Source organism: Opisthocomus hoazin, chromosome 23 (genome assembly GCF_030867145.1).
Source record: "Opisthocomus hoazin isolate bOpiHoa1 chromosome 23, bOpiHoa1.hap1, whole genome shotgun sequence".
NCBI lineage: Eukaryota > Metazoa > Chordata > Aves > Opisthocomiformes > Opisthocomidae > Opisthocomus > Opisthocomus hoazin.
Genome location: NC_134436.1, coordinates 8852841 through 8865300, shown reverse-complemented (window position 1 = coordinate 8865300; position 12460 = coordinate 8852841). Strand labels below are relative to the sequence as shown.

Here is a 12460-nt window from a genome sequence, read left to right as displayed (position 1 = left end):
AGGTTTTTATATGTATTATTTGTATGAAATATTTGGCTGTAGTGTTGACGGTTTGCTTGTCTGTTTCCACCGCCAGCCGGTGGTGATTTTGTACTTGTTGAGTAGGTGGGTGTCAACTGCTCGAATTCCTTTGGCAGCATGACCAATCACTTCTTCACCGTTATTTCTGCTTGTTCAATCTTGTAATGCAAGGTGAAACCTATGTTTTTTCCAAGTCATCTTACAAGTAGTTGTGGCTCTACTTGGATCATTTTGTTGACCAGGTGAAAAATAAAGTGATTGCTGAGGCTGTGGACATGTTAGGTAATTTTTCTTTTCCAAAAATACCTTTGAGGGTAATGAAAATTCTGAAGGAAATGTGGGAACCAACAGATAGTATGGAGAAAGGAAGGAGTAAATTGTCAAGAGGAAGCAAAAAGTGGTCTGTGAAATGGTGACATCTAAGAGTACTTCAATTTAAACTCTTTGCAGTGAAGATAGCTGGAGGAAAAAGTGTCTTGATCCAGAAGTTTTGAGGAACACTGTCCAAGATTATCATGTCTTTTCTTTCTTTGGGAGCTGAGCAGAGAGGTCACGGTCCATTCCTGTCTGCTGGTTTTAGCAGTGTATAAATGACATGACTGAGTGATCTCGTTGCTTGGGTGTCTGCGTTCGGGGCAGGGAGGAGGGAAATGAGAGACGTAAGGAAAGATGCATCTAGAAGATCATTTTTTACATCCTAGAGCGGGTAGGTTGTGTTGCTCTTGTGGTAGTTAAAAACTGAGAGAGATGAGAACTTTTAAATAATGGTTCTAAAGTCTTTGATTATTACTGGCATTTTACAGTTTATTTTTTCTGAAAGTTATACTTTTTTTTTTTTTTTTCTTCCTGACAGATCCTTCTTGCTTTTCATTGCCCAAGGCATTAAGAATTCTCTCTCACCTGATGAGCTAAAGACGCCACCTGTAACAACTGCAAAACAGAGCATTGCTGACCTCCCCTTTCAGTGAGTAGTCACAACTTCGGTTTTGTGTGTTGTTTTGCTCTGGGATGTGTTTGTATTGTCGACCAAAGTGCTTCCATCTACGCTTGAAAAATGCCTAGAAAGATCTCTGCGGGAAAGTGGTTTTGTAGAGGAAGGCAATTTGTCTCGGCACTTTTCCTTTACAGAATCTACTTCAGTCTTTTCTAGCCCAGCTGAATTACTTCAGAATGCTTCACCAAGAGAAATATGCCTTTCTTCTACCTACCTGGACTTTTCATTTGCTGGAGTTGCCCATCCTGACAAATTCAGGATCAGATGAGGTTGTTAGGAATTTATTTCTCCTGGCATCAAAAGAATTTTTCTTCCCTCAAGTGGGCCTTTTATTCAGATCCGTAACACAACACAAACTATTAGGTCTGTATGAATATTGTAAAGGTGTAAATCTGCGTATAGTATAATATATACTGTGCAAAGATAAGACAAAAAAAGAGAAGAACATTTAAAATTATCTGTTCTTCTGTGGTGTCTCTAACTGCTGGACAGAATGCTCACAAGACACCCTATAGTTTAATTAATGTTGTACATATGCTCTGGGCATTCATGTAATTATATACAGTAATGCACTTTTCCCAGTGTGTCGAGCAGAGGAAGCAGGCTGTCTTGCTTGGGAGTAGCTCAAAAGTAAAGGAAGTATAACCTTCAGTTGATCGATTCCCATAAAAATTTTAAACTTGTATTTTAATTTTGAGCTTTTTATTCGCTTGTGGATTTTAATTTTACTGAATACAGTTCTTCCTAAAGCCATTTAATTCAGTGGCAATATTTCCTAAGAACCTACTTCTAGATTGTGCCTCGTGTAAAATAAATCTTTTAATTGGAGTTGGTTTACTGTAGCTTTTTAAAGTGTATCGCATGTCTTTCAAAGCATGGTAAAAATGTGGTTTTTAGATACAGTAAGCACCAATTTTCAAGCGAATTCTTGCACTCACACTGTAAAGATCAACACGTTCCTCTGCATTGTTTGCCATGGGTCAGCTGGTTGTCGTTGTATCTTTCCTGCTAAAAGGTTATTTTCTGACTTGGTGACTCTGCATTTCTTCAGTTTTTGGACCATTAGGATCTGCACTCCCTGCTTATAAAGTAAATTATTTGTAGTGCCTGAGTCTTTGAATTTTCCAAATTTATGTAGTATGAGAAAAATAAAATGAGAAAAACAGAAATGCTTCAGTACAGGTCGTTCTTTATATTGGGAGAGGAGATCTCGTGGGATTGTGCAGTTTTGTGGGTTTTTTCTTTTTTTTTTTTAACAAGCCTGAGTTTCGTGGTGGTTTTCTGCCAATTCTGTATAATTAGAAAAATGGGATAGGGGATTCCCGAAAATTGTTCTTGCTATTGTAAATCTTATCTGTATACTTTATGTAAAAGTTCATGTATTTATTTTAAGGGATCTTCATAGCCCACTTTCAAATAGTTAAAGAGCAGATTGACAAGTACTTCTTGTACCAATTCCTGGAAAACAAATGTTCAGCATTAAAGGATGCTGGTCCAGAAGCTCGCACTTTTGCTCTGCATCTCAGCTGCGGTTTGTCAGGGAAAGGTTCAGAAGTAGGCCCTCGGTGAAAATTTCAAAGCACCCGATAGCTCAATCTCAAAATCCCCTGCTGTAGCCTGGTGTGGATAGGGCTGGTTGCTTTGTTTGGTTTTGCTGCCTTTTTTTTATGAGGGAACCTGAATAATACTGAGTGATGTCCCAAGGTCAGACAGCACGTCAGGAGCAAAGCTGAATGTGAAATCACATTCATAATTCACTGCAGTAGCTGAGGTGGAGGATGTGTCCATTTGAACCTTTCAAAATGGTGGCTAGAGCCTATATATTGATTTTTGACATCATCCTGGAAAATATTGAGGCCAGGAAGATTTTTCAGGAAAAAAAAATCCTGCTGCTCCCCATTGTATGACTCTGGGAGTTTGCTGTGAGTTTGATTCGAGTTGAGAGACGTGCTAGGACACGAGAGCTTGATGCTGTGATCTTTGTGAGGAGAGAGCCTGCCTTCACCTTCACTGGCAGTGAAGTAGCTGCTTAAGAGATTTTCCACCAATTCCTCCGGCTTAGAGGGGAGTCCTTGCAGACCCCCAGGGGGGTGAAGAACAGAAGTACCGCAAGGAGATCGCATACGGTATATTAGTTCGGCTGATTTGGGGTTTTATTTGGGAGGCTTTGGGGTTCTGGGAGATGTTCTGTCTTTACATACCACAGTGAATTTTCCTTAGCTGCGGGTCTGGGGTTAGGAATTTGTCCTGGGTTCTGTCCTGGGTGCCGGTGGCGTCTCTTGTCTTCAGCCTGTCATAGGTTCTGCTGTTGACTTTGCCGTGTTGAACCAGCACCGTCCGTTCTTTATTTCCTACATTAAATTTTTGTCCTGGTGGATTTGTTGGCGTGATGAAGAAGTGCCAGTAACTTCTCAGATACTTCCCTGCTGGGTTTTTGGCCCAGCTTCTGAGCCGTGCCTGTTCCTGCCTTTTGATCTGCTGTTCTTTACACAACTGACAGAGACCCACCAGCAGGTCCCAAACAAATGCCGAGACTCGTTTCCCTCCACTATGTCCTTCTCCAGCATCTTCTGTGTCATTCAGAGGCCCTTGCTGTGACATCAGTGTTTCAGCATATTTGTTAGGTCTGCTTCTTGTTTTGGGGTTTGGTTTGTTTTCTTTTCAAAGGCTGCTGTCATCCCATCGTGGTGGATCAAAGCCTTTAGAAACTAAATACCTTAAAGCAAACTTCTGGACTTACCCTTGAGGGGGGGATTCAGTTTCTTAGCTTTCAGCATCTGGACTGTAAATCCCCTTCTCCTGTGGGAGTGGGAAGAAAACAGCTTCTCGATCACTGCCACCTTCAGTGCTCTGCTTAGTCCTGGCTCTGTAGGGTGCAACGTATGGTCTGAAAACCTTCTGTAAACTTGTATTAGTATGAATAATCAAAACTTCTTGAGAAGATTGCTGAAGTTAGCCCACTTTTCACTGTGAGGCTTACATGCCGCTCTGCGTGATCGATTTGTTAGTTTCCAATGATTTTTAAAGAGAACAGTAGTATGCAAAATAGAATCATATAATCGTTAAGGTTGGAAAAGACCTCTAAGATCATCTAGTCTGTTCATAGATCTTCTAAGCGACAGCATCCATCGCCAACACTAATGCTCTGCTTTTGAACTTGTGGAGCAAAGACTGGTTTGCGTGGTTTCTGCTCAAGTCCAGGGCTGGTCGTGCGTACCTGTGTGCCTCTGGGCCCTGTGCTCTGCCAGGCCAGCTCCTCAGAGGTGCCTTCAGCCAGAGCCAACAGTAGTTTCTACTGTGCTTGTGCTTATTGCTTTGCATCATTGTTTAGTTTTCTGGCTTCTTGCCCTTTTCTAGTGTAGTTCTGTGCTCACAGCTCCTCCCCCAAAAAAACCCCAAGCAAACAAAAAAACCCCACGAAACCCTCAACCGACCCCCCCACACCCCAAAAAACAACCACTGAAACCCAGCCCTCTCGCGAACCCCCAAACTCCGCTTCCATTGAATGGTTTCGCTTCCCTGAGATTGCGTACATGCACTTCTTTGTATGTTTTAAAGACACAAGGTATCGTTTTGCTGAAATACTAATCAATAGATGTGAGGAAAAAGTCTATATTCTCTAAATGTGTAGTCTTGTAAACAATTGTATTTTTAAGTGCGGTCTTATCCTTCCCTCAAGCAAATTATTTCCTTTCCATTGATTTTTTTTTTTTTGTTTGTTTGTTTTTGTATACTTGTGTTATGGAATAGTTCTGTCTTTTATTTCCTAAGCAGCAAACTCACAATCACAACTTGATAAATAAAATATTTGCACTCAGAAATGGAACCACAAAATCAATGTAACTTCTGCTATTGATTTTTCTCCTGCGTAACTATTTTGGCAGCAAAGGCAGAATACCATCCTGTGTAAGCATAAAACTTACTTAGAGCAAATTACTCTAAATTATAAACTAACCAATAAATCAGTATTGCTACAATGGTGTTCTCCCATTCCTCACTCCTCGCCTAAAATCCGTATGCCAAAATAAGAAATAATGCATTGGAAAATTGTTCGGATTTTTTGTTTTTTTTAATGAATACAATAGAATAGATGCTTCCTGGAATTGTCAGCAATAGTTCAGCTTGATGAAAGAGCGAGGATATATATTCAATTAAAATGGATCGTTGTAATATCAATGATGATTACAGAAGTAGAATTAAGATGTTACCCATGCTTTTGTAAATTATGCCATATCACCAATTAGTTTTTAACTGAAATGTATTTTGGGGAAGAAGAAACACTGTTTCTTTATGCTTCTGTCTTTGTTATGGAGTTCAGTAGAATATTAATGGGGTTTAGTTTTAGGGGTGGCTTGAAATTTATCAGGACATATGCCCACCCGTTGGCCTTAGCACTGCAAAAATGCTTGTTGGGAGAGAAATTTATTTAGCAGCGTCTCTTAGGACCCCAAGATTTGATTTGAGGAAATAAATGAAACTCTGTCATTTCTCAAGCCCTGCGTGAATAGATGAGAAAATGAATCTGGTTTTGGATAAATTCAGGCTTCTGTCAGATGTATGGAAGATGAGAATAATAAAAGCAGAACAGTAAGTCTAGGATAATTCACAAAAAAAAAAAAGGATTACTGTATGTTAAGGTATTTTTAATGGACTCTAGATGTGAGTATCCAGACTGAGAATCTGTAATGAGAAAAACTAACTGTATGAAAATACAAAATTATCACTAAATGTCAAGTAAGAATGTACTGGCGAAGGTAACTAGATGTTTGAAATCCTGGGGTTTTGACTGGTTACTATGTAACGTACAAAGGCCAGTGTTGATAAATAGATACTGATAGTGTTCAGTATTTTAGAAGGATTCTCTTGGAGTTAGGTACAGATTTTGCTAACAATAATTTCATTCTGTGCCGTGAAGTTGTATAATTCATGTATTTTTCATATACTTCAGTGGTATATGAGCTTTTCTATACAAAAGGTTGCGTGGAAAAAAAACACCACCACCAAAACATGTTTGAATTTTGACCTTTGATTTTTCTGACTAAGGGCAGATTTTAATATATGTCATAATGTTTAAAAGAAAACTCATCTTTTTGCTTCTATGGGAATGTGGGACTGTGGGTGAACGGCTGAGGGGAAAACGCTGGAGATACTCAGGCTGACCTAGAATGCAAGCTTGAGGGAAATACTGGGATAACTGTCTGACTGCTGCTTCAAGTGAGCCTGACGTGGGCAGATCTTGACGAGAAACTCTGAAACTGCATCCTGTGCCTGTCCTTGGAGAAAAGAGTCGTAGCTCCTCACAGGTGATGCTCTGGGAAATACTTCAGTGTAACCTGCTGCAAGCACCGAGTAAGGGGTATCGGACATGAAGGAAGATGTAAAATCCTAGCTGCGGTGCCCGTGGTAACCTATCCTTTATTTATGGTTTTATCCATTCTTTCCCCTACTGAAAACTCAGTGCTGACAGCTCCAGATCTCTGTGGAACCGATTTGGAAGTCTTCCTGGTGTGATTTGAAAAGGCATTGTGTGTGCTCGAGAATGACGTAGCCCTGTGTGTTTGATGGTGAATCCTGAACTGAAAGGTTTCAGAGCTGCGTCGTGAAAAAAGGTTTGCAGTCAGCAACCTTCTTGGGAGCAACTCTCTGTTTGTAATTACTCTGTGACTGGGGTGTGAGGCAGTGTGACTGTGGAGGTGGCTGAGAAATGTTTTTGGTGGAGCAGAGCGCACGTACGAGGAATGAGTGGGTAAAGCTGCGTTTCAGTTCCATTCATTCCAGTCCAGCCTGGTGCCTTTGCCCTCACGAACAGCTTATTTTTGAGCGTTTAAAGAAAAAGAAAAGAAAAAGTCTTTGAGAAGGGAATCTTGTGTAAGAACACATTTTCTTCCAGGTTTTCCTGTTGCTTTTCATTGAGCTGTTTGTCTTTATAGAGGCAGCAGGTATAAACTGGTTCGTTAGGCTTTGAATGCCTGTTATAAAATACACACCAGTTCTGAGTCAGTCTGAAATCAAATCACGAGTTAACTTTTAGTCAGCAGGCTGTATCTGCTTGGAGAGGATCTTCAAAAATCAGAAGCAGCAGGTAGAGCTAAGTGGCCATCAGAGTAAGAGATCGCAACGTGCAGCGCTTGGGCGGTTGGGTACTGGGAAGAGCTGCCCCCATCGGCCCTCCGTCTGCCAGCTTCGTGTGTTTGCTGCTGGAGCTGGGACAGGGTTCGGCTACAAGAAGCCTGGACACAGGCTCGGATGTCATCCCGAAGATGGCTGCTATGGACTGCAGGAAAGGAGATAGTAGAGAGAGCAAGATACCTTGCAAGAAGTAGTCAGTTTTGAGTAACAGGGAGTCCTCCATGGGCGCTACTAATGCGGTAGGAAAACATGTCAGGAGGGCAGCGGCGAGTGACAAGCTTATGCTGCGCTGTAGCAGCGTTGCAATTCCAGTAGGTGTGCGAGGCAAGGCGATTCATAGCACAAATAGTTTTTGTTCTGCGTCGTTATTCTTCTCTTTAAATTTAAAGTTGTAAGCAGAGAAGGTTGTGGTTTGCTAGTTGACTTCAGGCTATTATTTATTCTCGGTTTCACTGTGCCTGATACAAGTTTGTCATTTACATAAACATTTCTCATCATGTTAGTACGTTTACAGTGACCTGAAGTGGAAAAACAGTGTGACTGCCATTGTCTCACATGATCTCCTGTAGAAAGCGAAAATAAGCTTAACTTTCAAAGTATGGGTTTCAACAGAATAATTTAAAATTGTGGTTTTGGTATCATAAGCTCAATATAAGTGTATTTTTATTTTAGTTTCTTTTAACCTAACACCTGCTCACCGGGTGTACTGGCAGATGAGTATAATCTGGCCTTGTTGAGCGAGTGCAGTCGAAGCAGCTTTACTTCGTACAGCTCTTCACTGACCTAGCTTTTTACAGCCCCTGGCAATCCGGTCTGTGCTTGTGCAACGTGAGGTTAATTAGAGTAACGTGAACGTTTACTTTAAAACAGTCTGCCTACTGATAGAGATTTTTTTTGTGTTACAAGGTTGCCTGTTCTTATTTTTCAGTATTAGCTTTGTCACAACTGTGATGTGGCACATTTCACCGACAGTTGAAGTTTCCCTCACTTTAGCAGAAACCGAGCTTGTTATGCAGATACCCGCTTTTGACAGTGAGCATCTGCAGCTACTCAAGACAGAGAGATGCTGGGGTGTGTGTCTAAGCATCTTCATTTGTTATGCTGTGTTGTCCCAGAATAAATATGCAGAATATATTGCAGTAGAACAATCACGATGCAAAAAAAGAAACACGCTGGTGTTTTGCTACATGATCACTGGCTGTGCTGCTGGCTATAAAGCAAGTAGTTAAATCCGAGTGGAAGGAATTTTCCTTTTTGGAAAAAATATTCTAAATATTTGCTTTATCTCTTTTTTTTTATTATTCAATCTCCTTAGCAACAGAAACATCTGTTTCTTTTCTCTTAGTCATTACATTCAAAGAAAGTAGCCGCTTCAAAAATAATGAAAGCATTTTCTACAAATTGGGTAGCTATTAATTGTTGCTAAGATGTTTTAGCATGATAATAAGGCATGCAACAATTGGTTTTTTTCTTTAATTGAAATATAGCTATCTAGTTAACCTGTGCTGCTTGGGTGAGCTATAATCTATCAGCTCTTCTAGGGTATTTATTGTGTGATTTTCTGTGCGACAGAGACAAGACTGAGCTTGACTATTTCTGGTTTATTTAGGAGATACTTTGTGGATTGTTGTTGCACCTAATGCTTTATTAATTTGCAACTTCAAAGCAAGCTGGTGAAGAGTTTGCCTTGAAGACAGAGGCCTAAATATGCATGGCCTTACAAATACATATTTTTGTACGTCACTCTACAATATGAAGTGGTATAATTCCAAATATGGACTTTGTTTTATAGTGATACTCTTTCTCAAGTTACTCTGTATTTTTCTGTAGTTACTGTAGCCCAGTTTAAAGCTGTTTCAGAAGGGCTTTCAGATTTTTAATCTTCATCTGTGCGGCCAAGAGTGCATTCCTGAATCACAAGAAACTGGCACGTGTGAGATTGAGGAAGACGCGAGCTGGGACTGCGGGATGTGAACTGGTTTCCCCGTTCTGAGAGAAGCAGGCTTACCTTTGCGGTGTTGAGAGGGAAGAGCCTTTCCTGCTCCCATGGCCTGGAGTGACGGAGTGGCTGTCGCTTAGAGCCAACCGCACGGGGGTGGACCTGCGTACGTGCTGGAAAACTGGTGCGAAAAAATGAAACTTATTTCTCGATGGCGTGAACCTGCTGCTTAGTTCATCACACGGGGATTAGTAACAGCATGGGGGGGGGAAATGTTCAGATGGGTGAAACTGGGAAGGCTTAAGCTCAACTGGAGCTAAACTAGCAAGGGTAACAAGGAGGGGTCTTACAGGAATGTGTGCTCATTGCAAAAGGAATTTCTAGGTATTCATGGGTCCACTGATGAATGGGGAGAAAACTTCATGGTGGATACTATGGAAAAAGATGAAATACCCAATGCCAGTTTTGCCTTGCCCTTCACAAGCAATTTCTAATCCCAGAGCTCTGTGTGTACCCTCTTGGTTTGAGGAGTGGTGGTGCAGCCAGACTGATAAAAGGCTGATTTTATGCCAGTTGTACATGATGGCCAGCCTAACCTCAGTACCTGGAAAGATCATGATTCTAGATTTGAAATCCACTTGCAAACATATCAAGCATGAGAAGGCAATCAGTAATAGTGTGGATTTGCTAAAGGGCTACTAGTGCTTTATCAATTTCATTACCTTTTGCAATGAAATGAATAGCAGTGTCAGTCATTTTACACATTGTAGTACCAAGTTCTTCTTTGCGTGCACTTGCACACTGGAACCACACAGCAGATTTTCTTGGATGCTTCTGCAGAGTATTTATGTTGCAGTTTTTCTTCTGGGTGTTTTTTTTTAGTGAGAGGGCAGGCATATTCTCTTATTGCGTGTAATGCTCTCTGACTATAGCATGTGTACAGCAGGAAAAAGAAAATAAAGCCTTTGACTTGAATTTTACTCGAAGGACCTCCTAAACTTTGAATTGGAGAAGGAAAAAGTAGAGAAGTTTAGTATTATGCTACAACCTTTAATCACATCTTTACTCTCCCAGATGCTTTCATTTTCTTTGTCTCTCTTCAACCCTGAAAATAATAATTCTGCATGAGACTACTTCTGGCACATGTAGGTGGCAAAAATGGTTTTGAGAAGCTTTACCAAATAACCATCTGGAGCCTGTATGAGGGCCAAGAACACTGAGAACTTCCTCTGTGGAAGAGCTGATGAGCTGGGTGGAGCAGCGAGCGGTAAACTATGGCTGTAATCCTTTCAGCTGGCCAGCACACCAGACAGATGGGCAGGCTGCCCAAATGCCATTCCCCTGGGAGTTTCGGATAGCAGGCGCTGTGTTGATTTTCCCCCTTAGGGTCGTGTCAAAGCAGTGGTGGAAGCCATCTGCGTTCAAGTTAGATGCTCGGAGTAGTCCAAAATACAAACATTAAAACATTCCTGATTCCTCAGTAAGTGCGTGTTCTTTGTAGCCGCTGTATGCTGAGTGTGGAGCTGGTTCTCAGAGCTCCTTGGGCTGAGGTTACTGTAGGCAGGTAAAGAAAGATGGTGTTGGGGAGGGCTGGGAGGGGAGAGGTTGAGCTTGGGTGAAGATGGGCACCACTGGCTAGTCATCCTGCTGTTACTTTTGTGGATGGGGAGGAGGAACGGTGTCTGCGGGAGGACCTCTGAAGGGAAGGCTATGGTTAGCCGCAGTCAGGGACAGCATTACAAAAATGACAGGTATTGTTGTTGCAGGGAAGTGCCTTACAGAAGTAGCAGACCCTGGTGTCTTGTTGAGTAGGCAGCGAGGCATCCCAGGCTGCCACAGTGGGTGTCTGCTTCTCCGCAGGCAGTGTCTGCTGCCTGGTGCTGGCTCTGAAGTAGGTAGGTGGCGGTTCCTACTAGGTGTTGAGTTTATTCCAGGTGAAACAAATAGTGATCATATAGAATAAGAGTAGCTAAATACTTGAAATCTTACTGCCAGTGTTATCTTCTGTAAATATGATTAGAACAGGTATATGAAATCTGTGGTCATGTGTTTGATGTGAACTTGGAATCATTAAGGTTGGAAAAGACCTCTGAGATCATCAAGTCCAACCTGCACACACAGTTCATTAGGTTAGCTGCTCTCTTCTAGTTGAATTGTTGGAGTAGGAGGCCTTTTCTTGGAAGCAGGAGGTGGTGTAAATTCCTTCATGATAGCTGCCAATCGGGCAGTGAGGAAACACTTTGTCCCTCGGAGAAATAGTAGAGTCATCAGTACGGTTCTTTGCACAATGCCCTAGTTCTGTAGAGCGCCCAAAGCTTGTGACTGCAAGGTGGTTTGAGGTAAGAAGAGCAGAAACTTCAGTTACCTGGTGTCTCCTCTGCTGACCATCTAGCCATTTCAAATATGAAAGGGTTTTTTTTTTTCCGTCCACACTTCAGCCTTCACTGAAAGGCAGAGTTTTCCTTGACACCAGCTGTCTCAATGTTTCCTGGATTTTTAGAAAATCGTGGCTTACGTATTGGTGCTCTTCGTAAATAAACGTAGGTGGTTCCTGCAGGGTATTTCAGAGTAGATTGCACGTATTTGCCATCGTGCTCTCCGTGTGTTTAGGTTTCATATGCACGCGATCGTTACTGTCCATGGGTTTGCTCACTTGCGTAGGATGGAATTTATTTAACGATAAAAGAATTAGTCATTTTCATCTGAAGTGGAGTAAAAAAGTAATACTGGGTGCAAAAGAAATAGCGAGCAGGGTGCTTGGCAAAGATGGCGCTCTCGGTAGCAGTGCTTCCACGCGTGTTTAAGGGATATAACTCTTCAAGTGCTGCCATAGCAAACGGCTGCCTTTTTAACCTTCTTGGGAAATTACCCCTAAAGGCAACAGCTGGTAGCTCTGCAGCTCTTCGTGATGTCTGCCCACAAGTTATTTTTAAAGACAGACTACTCATGAAGAACACGCCTTTGATATTCAAAGGATGAATCCTAGTCAGTTTAATGATAGTATGATTAAGACACAATTTTTCCTGTTTCAGGTTTAATTCTGATTTAGCTTGAAATTGCTACGGTTGGTAACAGAGAGCAGAAAATACACATATGAAGTTAATATTTTTGAAGTAGGTGTTAGAATAGAGGAGTTAAAATACGTACTTTAACTGGACTGAATGTTCAGAATCTGGTTTTTTTCTGAACTGTTGCCACAACTGCATGAAAAATACATTAATATAATTCATTTAATCAATATTCTTGCAAGGACTGTTTCATCTGTGGTTTGTGTATGGGTTTTGGGGGGCTCTTCTGGTTTTTGGTGGTGTTTTTTAGTTAATGTGTTAAAACTAGCCTAAGAACAACCTGAAGTGACCACCTGAAGTCAGATCTGG

The 12460-nt window shown here is 41.4% G+C and overlaps 1 protein-coding gene across 13 annotated transcripts in view; it reads left to right on the top strand.

Annotated features, from left to right (window-relative positions):
* The window catches only part of TENM2 (teneurin transmembrane protein 2), a 1253534-nt gene that overhangs the window by 629597 nt on the left and 611477 nt on the right, over positions 1-12460 (top strand). For all 13 annotated transcript variants that reach the window (XM_075442184.1, XM_075442183.1, XM_075442198.1 and 10 more), the window contains one exon: positions 875-985. The gene's annotated coding sequence lies outside the window, so the exon portion shown is untranslated. The remainder of the gene's footprint in view (positions 1-874; positions 986-12460) is intronic.